Source organism: Aotus nancymaae, unplaced genomic scaffold (genome assembly GCF_030222135.1).
Source record: "Aotus nancymaae isolate 86718 unplaced genomic scaffold, 86718_ANA_hifiasm-v0.15.2.pri h1tg000032l_0, whole genome shotgun sequence".
Taxonomy (NCBI): Eukaryota; Metazoa; Chordata; class Mammalia; order Primates; family Aotidae; genus Aotus; species Aotus nancymaae.
The window spans coordinates 18,121,470-18,136,280 of record NW_026988445.1 but is presented as its reverse complement, the minus strand read 5'-3'; the positions used below and the strand labels follow the sequence as shown (position 1 = coordinate 18,136,280).

Here is a 14,811-nt window from a genome sequence, read left to right as displayed (position 1 = left end):
CACAATGTTTTGCTTTGTGTTGGAGCACCTTCCTCAGAGTGTCCAAGGCTATAGTCCACTGGGCTGGACCTTGTTCTCCATCATGGTCCCTCCATAGCTTCCAGGCTAATTTTTTCTTTGGAAAAGTGCAATTCCATGCCTTTGTTGATTGGTTGTCCTTAATGTGTAAATGCACTTTTGGTTTCTCTTTCTATCTTTCTCTGTCTGCCAATTTGTGAGCATCACAAATTCAGATTGATTTAGATTTTACCCCTTGTAAGAAGTCTTCCCTGATTAATTATGTCCTTCTCCTATTCCTCTGAATAATCTCTTACACTGCTTACAGTGAATAATTCTGTGATTCCCTCACCTCTCTAGTGTTTCTGTACCTTGCTTCGCCTGCATTGCTGTATGTGTTGGACATGTTAAATCTTTGTTGAAAGAATGCATGAATTATCACAACAAATTTTGTTTTCATGTAGTTCTATAGATGGGCTTGAATATTAAGACACAAATGGTAAATTATTTAATCCTATGTCAAATAAATGGTTTTTGCTTTACGTATGTCTTCAGGCTTGAAGGATGCGTTCTTCAGAGGTTATGTAGTTGAGCCTCAGCCTTTAAATAAGTATCCCTAATTATCTCAGGGCCAGGAGAATTGGCTCGACTTAGAGACCTACAGAGAGACAGGTTCCACACGTGTCAGTAACAGATGCCGAGGAAATACTCGGGCATCTCTCACCAACTTCTTATTGGGTGCAGCTGGTATCTTTCACTTCCTCATTATAGTGCAGCTTACTTTTCAGAGCCATATTTTTGTGTCTTCAGTTTCACCTGCCAGCCCTCTTCCTGCTCCCAGGGATCCAGGGATAACCTCATGGAGTACCCGAGGAGACAGAGGGTGGGCCCCACCACTCTCCTCCTCCTGTTTCTCAGTGCGTAAACTATTCTGCCTCTAGTGCAGATAACCAGGAACTGGCTGCACTTTTTATTATTATTATTTTTGCTTTAAGTTCTGGGATATATGTGCTGAACGTACAGGTTTGTTACATATATATACGTATACATATATATACAGGTGCCGTGGTGGTTTGCTGCACCTATCAATCCATCATCTAGGTTTTAAGCCCTGAATGCATTAGGTGTTTGATGCTTTCCCTCCCCTTTCCCCCACCTCTTCCCCTTTCCCCCACCTCCTCCCCTTTCCCCCACCTCCTCCCCTTTCCCCCACCTCCTCCCCTTTCCCCCACCTCCTCCCCTTTCTCCCACCTTTTCCCCTTCCCCACCCTCAGCAGGCCCTGATTGTGTGATGTTCCCCTCCCAGTGTCCATGAGTTCTCATTGTTCAACTCCCACTTATGAGTGAGAACATGCAGTGTTTGATTTTCTGTTCCCGTATTAGTTTGCTGAGGATGATGGTTTCCAGCTTCGTGCATGTCCCTGCAAAGGACATGAACTCATTCTTTTTTATGGCTGCATAGTATTTCATGGTGTGTATGTACCACAGTTTGTTTATGCAATCTATCATTGATGGGCATTTGGGTTGATTCCAAGTCTTTGCTATTGTAAGTAGTGCTGCAATAAGCATATGTGTACATGTGTCTTTATAGTAGAACGATTTATAATCCTTTGGGTATACACCCAGTAATGGGATTATTGGGTCAAATGTTATTTCTGGTTCTAGATCCTTAAGGAATCACTACACTGTCTTGCACAATGGTTGAACTAATTTACACTCCCACCAACAGTGTAAAAGTGTTCCTATTTCTCCACATCCTCTCCAGCATCTGTTGTTTCCGGACTTTTTAACGATCGCCATTCTAATTGGCATGAGATGGTATCTCATCGTGGTTTTGATTTGCATTTTTCTAATGACCAGTGGTGACGAGCTTTTGTTCATGTTTGTTGGCCACATAAATGTCTTCTTATGAGAATTGTTTGTTTATATCCTTTGCCCACTTTTTGATGGTGTTGTTTTTTTCTTGTAAATTTCTTTCAGTTCCTTGTAGATTCTGGATAGCAGACCTTTGTCAGATGGATAGATTGCAAAAATTTTCTCCCATTCTGTAGGTTGCCTGTTCACTCTGATGATAGTTTCTTTCACAGTGCAGAAGCTCTTTAGTTTAATTAGATCCCACTTGTCAGTTTTGGCTTTTGTTGCCATTGGTTTTGGTGTTTTAGTCATGAAGTCTTTGCCCATGCCTATGTTCTGAATAGTATTGCCTAGGTTTTCTTCTAGGATTTTTATAGTTTTAGGTTTTAGTTTGATCAATATTGGTTTCTGTCTTGAGAATGTTTGTGTAATTTTTGACTGTAGTTGTTTTATTGGAGTGGATTGGGGAGGGTGGGTAACTCAGACCTTAAGAGGTCACTCTGTCCACTTAAGTTCCTTATAATGTTAAACCACTGTGAAGCCTTTTTATTACTTATGGAGTATAGGCTTAAAAGAATTTGTCTGCCAGGTAAATTGTGACTATTATTAATTCCGCCCCTCCTATTTTTGCACCAGTCCAGACTTAGCATGTCTTTTATAATCACATTATGATAACATGTAAATCAGAGAACCGATTCTGATGCAATAAAGCTAAATAAACAGACATTTACACTGCACCTGGGCACTTAGTGTGAATTGTCTCTGTCCTCATACTGATGACATAAAAGGACTGTATTTTGTCACCAGATCTCGGTCCCCTGTTGTGTCTCCTTTCCTCTCCTCCACCCTGAATTTCAGTCTTGGCTTCATGTGTGCATCAGTGTTAACACCATGAGTTATTTCCTTCTAGTCAGTGGAATCAAAGAATCTCAGACCTGCTTTTTTTTGTCTCTGCTGTGAAAATAACTCATGACCTTCATGCCTGTGTTCATGCAGAGGCATCACATTATAGAATACTGCTGAAAGATGATCTCTAGGTGGAAGTTAGTTATTTTTGAAAAGGTAGATGGAGAGATAGGCTTCCTAACTAAGGTTATTTTTATTAATGAAGCCATGGCTGCCAATTCTTGCAATAAAATAAAGTCTCTAAGACTTATTAAGCCCTGAAATCTGCAGATAATTAGTCATTCTGGCTGACTGAGTTTTGTAAATAGTTTTGATTCAGACTTTGAAATACGAGAACATAAAATTATATATGTTACTATTTATGCCAAGACTTAGTGCTACTATTTCATTCATATGCTATTCCACATTCTAAGTGTATGTGGAATGAAAACTGTTGTTTTTCTGCACCCAGGTCACCACCATTTGATTCATTAATGTCCCCAGTGTCTGTTCCTCGAGATGATTTCAGGTTGCTGGATTCTGTTAGTTTTCTTGACTGCTACTTGTGGTCTTTCTCTTGAATTCTCACCTGTCACTTCTTGGTAGTTTTAAAGACTCCTCTGCAAGTGATTTATTTCCTCCACCTTTTCTGAGGTGCTACTTAGTGTTTTCAAGAGCATTGCAAATGACATCATCATACTCCTTAGGTTTGAATGTGAAATAAATAAGCTCCAAAGAAGAATCTGAGTGTAGACACCCTGTCAGTGAATTGTGAGTGGATGTATGCTTATCGTTTGGCATTTTGGTGCTGTTAGGCACACTCTCTGGTTCTGAGCTTTGCTGTGGATTTGTAAACTAGCCAGAAAGCGGCATTCTAGACTACAGTCACGCATCAGTTAACAATGGGGATGTGGTCTGTGAAATGTGTCATTAGGCAATTTCATCATTGTGTGAACATCATAGAGTATACTTACACAAACCTAGATGATATATATTTTTATTCATATATATATATATATATATGTATGTACACACATATGGAAAACCAAATGTCCCAGCACCATTACTGAATATCAGTCATTTTCCCTAATTCATCTGCATTGCCAGTATCAAGTGCCATGCATCAGATTTCTGTATATGCTCCTTTATGATTTTATGGGTGTACCATCATATATGTGGTCCATTGTTGACTGAAATATTCCTATGTGGCACATGACTGTGCTTTGCAAAGCCCACAAAATGAGGGAGTGGGGAAGCAGTTTCTGAGGTCACTTCATCTTCAGTGTTCTGTGATTCTGTGTTTTGGAAGGTGCTGTTGTGCCAGCAGATGGGCTCAGGGGCTGGGGAAGGACTGGCCACCAGGAGCAAGAAGGCTGAGCCCCAGCTGTTCTGTTCTCTCTCCAGTGCAGCTGTGAACTGTACTCTGCCTCCTCCTATATTTAGCTCTTCCCCTGTGGTCCAGTGTGACTTCAAAGTGGAATTGGCTTCAATGGCATCTGCTCCTGCTCTTGCTGGTCTCTTGTTGAGCCATTAAGGACTACAGGCAGAGGCAGCAGCCCAGATTCCTAGGTGAAAAGTACAGTGAGGTGGAGGCCTCCTGTGGTGTAGGAGTAGATTCCCACCCCATCTTCAGCCACTGGACACAGCTGTGCAGGACCCTTTTGTCTGCAAACAGCACGAGTTGGGTGAACTTCACCGTATTTAAAAACGGAGGACCTATGCAGACTGGCCCAGATATGATGTTTTTAAGATAGCTTTTTTCTTTCCCTTTTTTGCTTTTCTTTTCTCTCAGAGATTTTCTCTTTGGAAACTGGCTTTCAGGGATCTATCTTTTGATACTTTCCAGAGTGCCTTTTATTTTGTTCTATGCTTCAGGGTTCTGTGTAAAACTTCATTTTCAAGAGAATGAACTGGCTCCCAATCATTGGCAAATGTTTAAAGTGCAGAACTTTAATAATGTGATTTCTTCTTTATTGGGTAGTTAATGTGAAATGTCTACCCTTGATGCTGAGGTGTATTTCTATGACACATCATCACTGAAAGGCTGTTGAATAACTCTGTAAAAGGATTTCTGCAGGGGACTGGCTGGACACAGGAAACTGTGTGACAGCATCACTTGCCCAGGCAAATTCATCTGTAGCTTTCAGTGAAATAGCTTTTTTTTTTTTTTTGAGACAGTCTCATTCTGTCATCCAGGCTGGAATGCAGTGGTGCCATCTTGGCTCACTGCAACCTCTGCCTCCCAGGTTCAAGCGATTCTCCTGCCTCAGCCTCCTGAGTGGCTGGGATTACAGACATGTGCCACCACACCTGGCTAATTTATATATTTTTAGACAGGGTTTTGCGATGTTGGCCATGCTGGTCTTGAACCTGACCTCAGGTGATCCACCTGCCTCAGCCTTCCAAAGTGCTGGAATTACAGGGGTGAGCCACCGCGCCTGGCCGAAACAGCTTTTTTTAAAAGCAGTGAGGATAGTAGCAAGTAGAGTTAATGCTCAATAATGTCCCTGTCTTTCACTGGCGATGACCATGAAAACACATTGGTGCTGTTTGTCACACTACCGTTTCTCTGATGGGACTCATTGTGAATGTGCCATTTGCTGCTTCCCTGAGCGTTCCATTTGTGAAACAGGCCATGACAAAGGGTCTCTTAGATGGGGATTGTACTTGACCACAGTCGGCCACGTGAGCATCAGCGAGTCTAGTTTCTACTGTGACAGAGCAGCAGGCTTTGCCTCCTTCTGGACCTGCTTGGCACTGCACACTGCCACCAGACAGTGGGGCTGCCACCAACACAGCTAACACTGGAACTGTGCGGCAGAGCACAGACACTGTGCGTTGACATGTAAGGGCTCCTGCTTGGTGATGAAATCCTTAACTTGTTAAGAAATTGTGCACTTACTGGGTTACTCAGGAGTTCGAAAATGGTTCTGTACCCTACTTTATGCCACACAGACCGGAATAGTTCTAGGAGGCAAAGTGAGTGCTATTTGGGTAAAGAGAGATTAAAACCAGATGGGAGAATGAAGCTGGGCCTCCATGGTGACTCAGGAGTGAGAGAAAAGTGGCTAAATCATTGTCCGAGCCTTTGGGAACATTGTTTTACTAGAGCCATTCCGCTGGCACAGGAATGTGAGCTCCTCTGAATGTAGGGGAACAATGCTGAATAAATAGATTGATGAATATATATTTTTTTCATTAAGAATTTTTAAATGGTATGTAAATGTCATTTGATGGTTATAGGAAAATAAGAAAATATAGATAAACAAGGAATAAAGTCTCCCGAAATTCATCAGCTATAGTCACCATTAACATTTTGTCATTATCCTTGAATGCTTTTCTGATGCAAATAAATTTATGTAAATAGAGCTTATTATTCCTGTTATTACTGTGGAACTTGCTTTTGATGATCATCCTTCCATGCCATTATGTATAGAACTGCATCTGCATTTTAAGAGCCATTATCAATTATCTTTATCTGCCCTGAGTGCATGGGGAGATGCCAGGTACTTGCCAGCCATGATCTGGGCAGATAAGTTAATGACTGTGTTTACTTTACTCAGGTAAACTGATAAGAGAAAAACTTATCAGCTTGATGAAGCACAGTAACAGGGAAAGATGCATTATTTCCTGCCCTCTTGTAGATGCAATACATCTACAAAACAGCTTATCAAATACATTAGTGAGTGTTCATTTTTGTAAAGAAATCTTTACTTGAAAAACTAATTTATCATTATAAAAGTTTAAGTCAGCGTCCCTCCACCTCTCTACTTGGATGTGGGCTGCATGTAGTGACTCACTTCCAAAAGGTATGGTATGGAAAGACAGGGACAAATAACTTTACATTGGAGTAGCTTGGCAAACACTACCTCACTAGGTCACCAACGTCACCATCCACAGTTGCAAGTCCTGTGGATAGTTTGTACCTCGGGTATGAATGACTCTTCTGCGGTCTTCCTCTCCAAACCTATAACCCCAGTCCAACTAGGGGAAAACATTAGATAAATTCCAAGTGAAGGACATTCTACAAAATCCCTGATCAGTACCCAAAACTGTCCAGGTCATCAAAAGCAAGGAAAGTCTGAGAGAAAAAAAATCACAGACCAGAGGAACTTTAGGAGACATGACAGCTAAATGGAATGTGGTACCCTGGGTGGAATCCTGGAACAGAAACAAGACATTCACTAAAAATTGAGGAAATCTGAATAAGGTAGGGACATTAGTTAATAATATAACAGTATTGATTCATTCATCATGACAAACATACCAAAATAACATAAGATGTTAACAACTGGGAAACTGGGAGATGGGTATAAGGAAACTCTGCTATCTACAGCTTTTCTATAAATCTAAAAGAATTCTAAAATAAAAAGTTAAAAATTTTACAGATGCAAGTCATAAATCCTCATGACATAATTAAAATGATCTATTTCTTGAAGACAAGAAGAAAGACTTTATAAGTAGTTCTTATAAATAACAAACTTAAAGGTTTATGTTGCTTTATTGAACAACTGTGGAATTCTCGAAAGCAGCCAATTTCAGTTTCTAGTAACTGCTCTCTTACCTAGCTCTATGCAAACCCACCCTTTTCTCTAGTGCTAATTTTTATCTTGAGTATTTTAACTGAAGAATAATATGTTATATGTAAATCCTGCTAAATGAACAAATAGATTCTTCTAGAATTTGTGTAATAACCCTCTTACCTCTCTTGATACCAACTTAACCATTTTTTGGCCGGGGAATTATCTTTCTGCCATCAGGTAAAAGTGTTCATCCATTTTAATTATAGTTGGAGGTAAACTCTTGGTAAATAGTGGTCTGTGAATTGCGGGCAAATGACATCACTTAAGGTAGAGTGCACACCGAGGTTCACATCACAACTCAGTTTGGGACAAATCCTTGAACCACTTTGTGCCCTAGTCAATCATCTGTAAAATGGGATGATAATACAGATCCCTCCTGTAAAGGGCTTAGAGCAGTGCTTGTCAATAGCATGCCCCCTGCTTCCCAGGGTTACTTAAATAAATGTGTAAGACTTTTTTCTCTGAAAAGAAACTATTGTCCACACCACTGGTACAGGCTTTAAAGGGCAATACTTTATTTTAGTGGTTAAAAGATGAAGAGAGAAACAAGTAGAACCATATGGCAGAGAGTGCTGGGGAAAGGTGTCTGGTGAGGTCCACCACCCCATTCCAAATACACTCACTTAAGTGTCACTAATGTGACAGTTGTAGGCAGGCCTACACCTTTACATATCAAATGAACCTCACTGCATGAGTGATGCATGGCTGCATTTGCTTTGAATTTCATGCCTGGTGGCTTTTTTTCCCTTCTGATTTTATACAGTCATTGACGAAAATTAATAGGGAGTTGGACACTATTAAATTCATACGGGTGAAAAGAGTGCCATCTAACAATAGTACTATTCTGTGATACACATTCCTCCCTCCAAGGACACAATTGACTGAGTTCTTCACCTCTCTCCCTGGCCAGTATTGCCTCCCCAAACAGAGGTCCCATTGAGTCCCACAGGGACCCTTAGCAGGGAGGAATTGCCCAGATATACATGAGATTCAGCACCAAGGGCTATGGTCACACAGGCTCCATGTGGCCGTCAGTGGAAAACACCGGGGCTTTCTCTCTTGGAGAGGTGCTGTATCTGGGCAGTCACAGTTCCCGTACACTGCAGCATTGTAGGAACCTGCAAAGGGCTGTATGCTATTTCAAACCTACTGACCCTCCGGCCCCAAAAAGTCTTCAGTCAGTTACTGGGGAAGTAGAACGAATGCCCTGTTACTTCCCTGGGAAGAGGAATAAGACTCTTAATATTCCCAGAGAGATCCAAGATGGCCGATGACTAGCAGCTCGGGCACGTACCTCCCAGTGAAAGCGCAAAGAACGAGAGGACGTCACACTTTCAGACGAATATTTGTTGCTCACGGACCAGGAGATTCCCAGTGGAGGAGCCCCACGGGTCGCCAGGGCGACTCTTGTGGCCGGCGCGGCGGTTTTGCTGGTGCCTCAGCGCGCCAATTCTAGGTGCAGAGTCCGGAGATTCCCAGGCAGAAAAGCACCATCAATCTTAACACCGCTGTTTTGGCCGGCACAGTGGACTGCTCAGATTTCGGCGCTGGGAATCAACAACTTGGACGTCAGAGACCTAGTTAGAAAGTCGGCAATTACAAAGACGACAGACGGATAAATATATAATGAAGGGAAGAAACCAGCGTAAAAAGGTAGAGAACACTCAAAATCAGAATGCCTCTCCCTCTACAGGGGATTGCAATTCCCCATCAGTAACGGAACAAGGCTTAATAGATTACACGTGTGTTCCAATAACAGCAGCAGGCTTCAAAACGTGGGTGATAAGAAACTTCTGTGAATTAAAAGAACTTGTTTTAACCCAATGCAAAGAAACTAAGAACCTTGAAAAAAGGTTTGACGAAATGTTAACGAGAATGGACAAGATAGAGAAGAATATAAGTGAATTGATGGAGCTGAAAAACACAACACGAGAACTTCGCGAAGCATGCACAAGTTTAAAGAGTCGAATTGATCAAGCAGAAGAAAGGATATCAGAAGTCGAGGACCAGCTCAGTGAAATGAAACGAGAAGACAAGATTGGAGAAAAAAGGATGAAAAGGAACGAGCAAAGTCTCCAAGAAATATGGGACTATGTGAAAAGACCTAATCTACGTTTGATAGGTGTACCTGAATGTGATGAAGAGAATGAATCCAAGTTGGAAAATACTCTTCAGGATATCATTCAGGAAAACTTTTCCAACCTGGCAAGGAAGGGTAATATTCAACTCCAGGTAATACAGAGAACACCACAAAGATATTCTTCAAGAAGACCAACCCCAAGGCACATAATCGCCAGATTTATTAGGGTTGAAATGAAGGAGAAAATACTAAGGGCAGCCAGAGAGAAAGGTCAGGTTACCCATAAAGAGAAATCTATCAGACTTACAGCAGATCTCTCAGCAGAAACCCTACAAGCCAGAAAAGAGTGGGGATCAATATTTAACATTCTTAAAGAAAAGAACTTTCAACCCAGAATTTCCTATCCAGCCAAACTAAGCTTTATGAGCGAAGGAAAAATTAATCTTTTGCGAACAAACAAGTACTTAGAGAGTTCACCACCACCAGGCCTGCTTTACAAGAGCTTCTGAAAGAAGCACTATACATATAAAGGAACAACCAATATCAGCCTTTCCAAAAATATATCAAAAAGCAAAGAACATTAACATAATGAAAAATTTACATCAACTAATGGGCAAAACAGCCAGCTAGCATCAAACGCCAGTATTAAACTTATATATATTTTAATTGGATAAAAAGCCAAAACCCATCGGTACGCTGCATCCAGACCCATCTTACATACAACAATACACAAAGACTCAGAGAGAAGGAGGAAGATTTACCAACCAAACAGAGAGTATAAATAAACTAATAAACAAAAAGCAGGAGATGCAATTCTCGCCTCTGATAAAGTAGGCTTTAAAGCAACAAAGATCAAAAGAGGCAAAGAAGGATATTACATAATGGTAAAAGGATCAATGTAACAAGAAGAGCTAACGATTCTATAGATCAACGAGATAGAAACTTAACAAGGACATCCAGGACTTGAACTCAGACCTGGAACAAGTAAACTTAATAAACATTTATAGAACTCTCCACTTCAAATACACAAAACATACATTACCACCTCACACCTATTAGAAAAGTGACTATATAATTGGAAGTAAATCACTCCTCAGTAATCGCATAGCATTTCATAGGTTTAAATGAAATATTGGTTGGCTGTTTGTTTGTTATCTTCTTCCCTTATTCCTTCCTGATTACATCATTTAAAAAAAAAAAAAAGACTCTTAATATTCCTTTACAGTTTGACTCAAGTGGTGTTTAAGTGAGAGCACTTGTTGGCATTTTGCTATCGGTACAGTAAGTTGGAAGCAAAGGTCTTTGGAGCATTAGTGCTTAAGGAATGTAGAAACTTAGTTTAAACTTACCTTATATTTGTTTAACTCCAAAATGTATTTCACTAATTGTCCCATTTAAATAAAATAAAAGCTGGACAGCTGTCCTATTAATCAGGGCTCTACCTCTCTCCTTTGAAGTGGTGAGGCCTTTATACTTTCCTAGTATCTTCTTCTTCCTTTTGAGCAAATAATAAAAATTACAGATTAGAAGCCTCTAATAATCTGCCTTCCTTCTTCAGTCTTGCATTTCTTACTCTAGCTTTCCTTGAAATCATGTTTTTCAGGACACCACTTTTATCTTAAGGATACATTTGTTTTCTTATCTTTAAGCTATGTTCACTTACCTATATTGATTAATTTTTGAAATTAAAACCTTTGCACGAATTTTTTTACCCTTGAATTACTTTCCATGAGAGAACACCAAGGCCGGACTGGCTAGGTTTGCATCCTCACTGTCCCACCAGATTGTGACTTTGAACAAGTCAATTAACCTCTCAGCCTTAGTGTTGTCTGTAAGAATGGTTGTGCCTCCTCATAAGTAGACAGGATGAACTGAGTTTATTTTTGTGAAAGATATTTAATACTGTTGTCTTCATTGTAATGCCTCAGATTTTTCAAGCTTAGCAAATACCTTGGTTAAATTTGGGTAAAAAGATAAAAAATTTACATGACAAAACATCTGTGTTTTTCCACCATGGTAAATTCATAATTTAATCCATGAAACGCTAAAAAAGGTGTTGGTTGCTTCTTGAGGTCGTTGAATTACTTTTTTTTTTTTTTCCCTGAGACGGAGTCTCTCTCTGCTGCCCAGGCTGGAGTGCAATGGCACGATCTCGGCCCACTGCAATCTCTGCCTCCCAGGTTCATGCACTTCTCATGCCTCAGCCTCCTGAGTAGCTGGGATTACAGGCATGCACCACTATACCTGACTAATTCTTGTATTTTTAGTAGAGACGGGGCTCACCATGTTGGCCAGGCTGGTCTTGAACTTGTAGCCTCAAGTGAGCCGCCTGCCTTGGCCTCCCAAAGTGCTGGAATTACAGGTGTAATCCACTGCTCCTGGCCTGTTAAATTACTCTTTTTTTTTTTTTTTTTGAGATGGAGTCTCACTCCATCTCACAGGCTGGAGTGCAGTGGTGCGATCTTGACTCACTACAACCTCTACTTCCCAGTTCAAGTGATTCTCCTGCCTCAGCCTCCCAAGTAGCTGGGATTACAGACATGCACCACCAGACTCAGCTTTTTTTTTTTTTTTTAAGGTTTTTTGTAGAGGTTGCGCCTTGCAATGATGCCCAGACTGATCTCAAACTCCTGGCCTCAAGCAGTCCTCCTCCTTCTGCCTCCCAAAGTGCTGGGAATATAGGCCTGAACCACCATCCCCCTTTCACTTTTTAAAAAATAACTCAGAGTGTTCGAAAAAAGGGAAGGTGATTTAAAATACAGACACATAATTGTTTAGAGAGAAAAGTGAAAGAAGATACTTCATAGGTAGGAATTGAAAGAGCATTTAACTGCCAAACTAACCCAGATCAGCAGAGAGCAGGTAATTAAATGATCAACTAGTGGTTCAAAGAACAAAGACCTTTAAAATGCATTTTATGGCAAAATAGCAAGCTAGCTTCTGCTGTGCATATTTACAAAGTAAAGGACAAGAGGGAACAGGTGCACAGTTGCTTGTGGCCTTGGTGTGCTTACAAATGGTTCTGTGGTCGCTGGATGCTAACAGCTTTGATAAATCCTGTAAGGCAGAGCTGTGAGTGAATGTCTTTTACATACCTGGCCTCAGGAGGCCCTGCAGAGATGTGATTCTTAACTGGTCAATTCATTAGTGAGTTACCACATAAACCTCTCTTTTAAGATATCACTGCATCTAGAAACAGCTTTTGGGCTAGGGTCCAGTGTACCATCCCTATTCCCATCCTTTTTTCCCTCTCTAAGCTAAAATTATTATTTATTTCTTTACTGAACAGCCACAATGCACCACAGAAATGCACTGAATCTCATTTCCATTTCCTGCACTGCAATCTTGTTAACTGATTTTTTTTTATCTTGCCCTGTTGTTATTTGCATGATATGTGGATTTTCATTCAGCTTCTCAACAGTCTTTTCATAGCTTCTGTTCTGCCAAGGAAGGATTTCATTTGATTCACCCTTGAAGCAATTTTATGGAAATCATCTGCCTGGAATAAGAACAGGCTCTGGGTGGGTGAGGGTCTGAATGCACACAACGCTGGGAAGCCTTGCACAATGTCCTCTGCCCGAGATGAGAAGGGCCTTTTGCCATGGAGAAAGGGGATCTTTCCTGAAAGGGGGATGTGGGATATCATTTGAAAAGGGTAACTTTTTCCCTCCCACAGGTTATGGGAGGGGACACAGTCTCTGTATGTCCTAATGGCATGTGATGATGCCCTTTATAAAAGCTAGACATCATCTTACATTATTGAATAGAAGATTTTGATTTCTTTGGAAACACATCCAGGTAACCTGCTATATTCCTTGATGAAACCAAAAGCATAGGGAGCCCTTAGAAGATGGTTAGGAGGCATAAAAGCTGTAAGTCTACAGGTGTGATGCTTGTAAACAGCAGGAACTTCATTTCTGTGTTTGCAATAAGCAAGCGTATGTCTGTATGAGACTGAGAGAGGAAGATGGGTCTGCGGTATGGATTGACAAGGTAGGCATGAAAGGAACTGTTTTTTGTTTTTTATTTTTTTTTAAACCAATTCACCTGCCATCTTTGATAAAAACAGGAATATATACATTTTGGATTCTCGAACATTTAAAAGTATAATTGATGATATAAATTATTCAGTGAAGTATATACACCACTTCTTTCTTTAAAAAGACTTCTGTGAGTGCAGTGTAATCTCTCCAGGTGATTCTGGGTCAGCATTTTGAGATTAAAAGTGGGAATCACCTTCAGACTCACTCGTGAACTGTGCCGGATTTTTGAGCTCAAAATCAAAATACTCTATGATGCAGTTTATTTTATGTGCACTCCGTTTTGTTTTGATTTCATTTTTTTTGTCAGTAACATGTGTGCCATCAACTATAGTGCCCCTCCCAGGTCAGTGATGGTGTTACACGTATTAGGTATCTTAGGAGACTGCCAGAGGATTCTAAGGTCAAGAAAGGTTCTGTAACTAACCCAAGGTTAAGCATATGATAAGAAGTATCAAAGCCCAGATTAGGCAACCAGTAAGTAAGCTTTTTATAATTATAAGATTGCACAGTAAATGGGTTTGAGGCTGCTTGTTAAGTAAGGCAAATTGAAAACACGTTATCTCTTCCCCTTCCAGAATACCACTAAAAATGGCAGTGAAGGAATTTTTAAAATGGGCATAATGCCACAAAGTAAAAAAGCACCAGGGAGAAGCAGCGAAGGCAGGGTATATGAAAGCATGTGGAAGAGCAAGACCACTCCTAGCAGATTGAGAGAGCCAGCCTCCTGTGTCCCCCAGCATTGGTGGTCACGGGAAGAGGGTAGAAGCCATCAAGAAGTGAGTCAGGCCATGCCACAGAGCCAGGCACCATTGGAGAAAGACTTAGGGGAGTGAAAACAGGGAGCTGGTTACATGCTTATAAAAGTCCGGATTCTCTCTCCTTCCTTTATAGGCAGTTTACTATTTGCCCCTTTCCCGGGTGGAAAATAAGATTTATTCTGAGAAATAGAACAACAGGCCCAGCAAAGGGCAAGACTAAGGCACTTAACTAAAAGTGGAGACTTAGTGAAAGTCAGCATAGTGAGGTGCCCAGCCCCACCCCGTTATTTGAGCTAAATATTTCTAGACAGGAGACTGGAAGGGCATTCCCTGGGACACTCACTGGCTCAAGAAGAAGATGCCCCTGTCTGATGGCTGGGCCCTGCCTGACCAGCCTAACCAGGCACAGCTCAGAGATACGGTGGGGTCAGTGCCAGTCCACCTCAATACGATGAATATTGTAATAAAGTTAATCACACAATGTTTTTGGTTTCACAGTGCATATAAAAGTTAAGTTTATATTGTAGTCTACTGTGCATGATAGTGCTATATTAAAAGCACAGTGTACATATCTTGATTTAAAAATACTTCATTGCAAAAATACTAACGAT

General features: G+C 40.8%; 1 protein-coding gene across 7 annotated transcripts in view; it reads left to right on the top strand.

Moving 5' to 3' along the window:
* The window catches only part of SIPA1L2 (signal induced proliferation associated 1 like 2), a 240,857-nt gene that overhangs the window by 125,801 nt on the left and 100,245 nt on the right, over window positions 1-14,811 (top strand). The gene's annotated exons all lie outside the window — the stretch shown is intronic.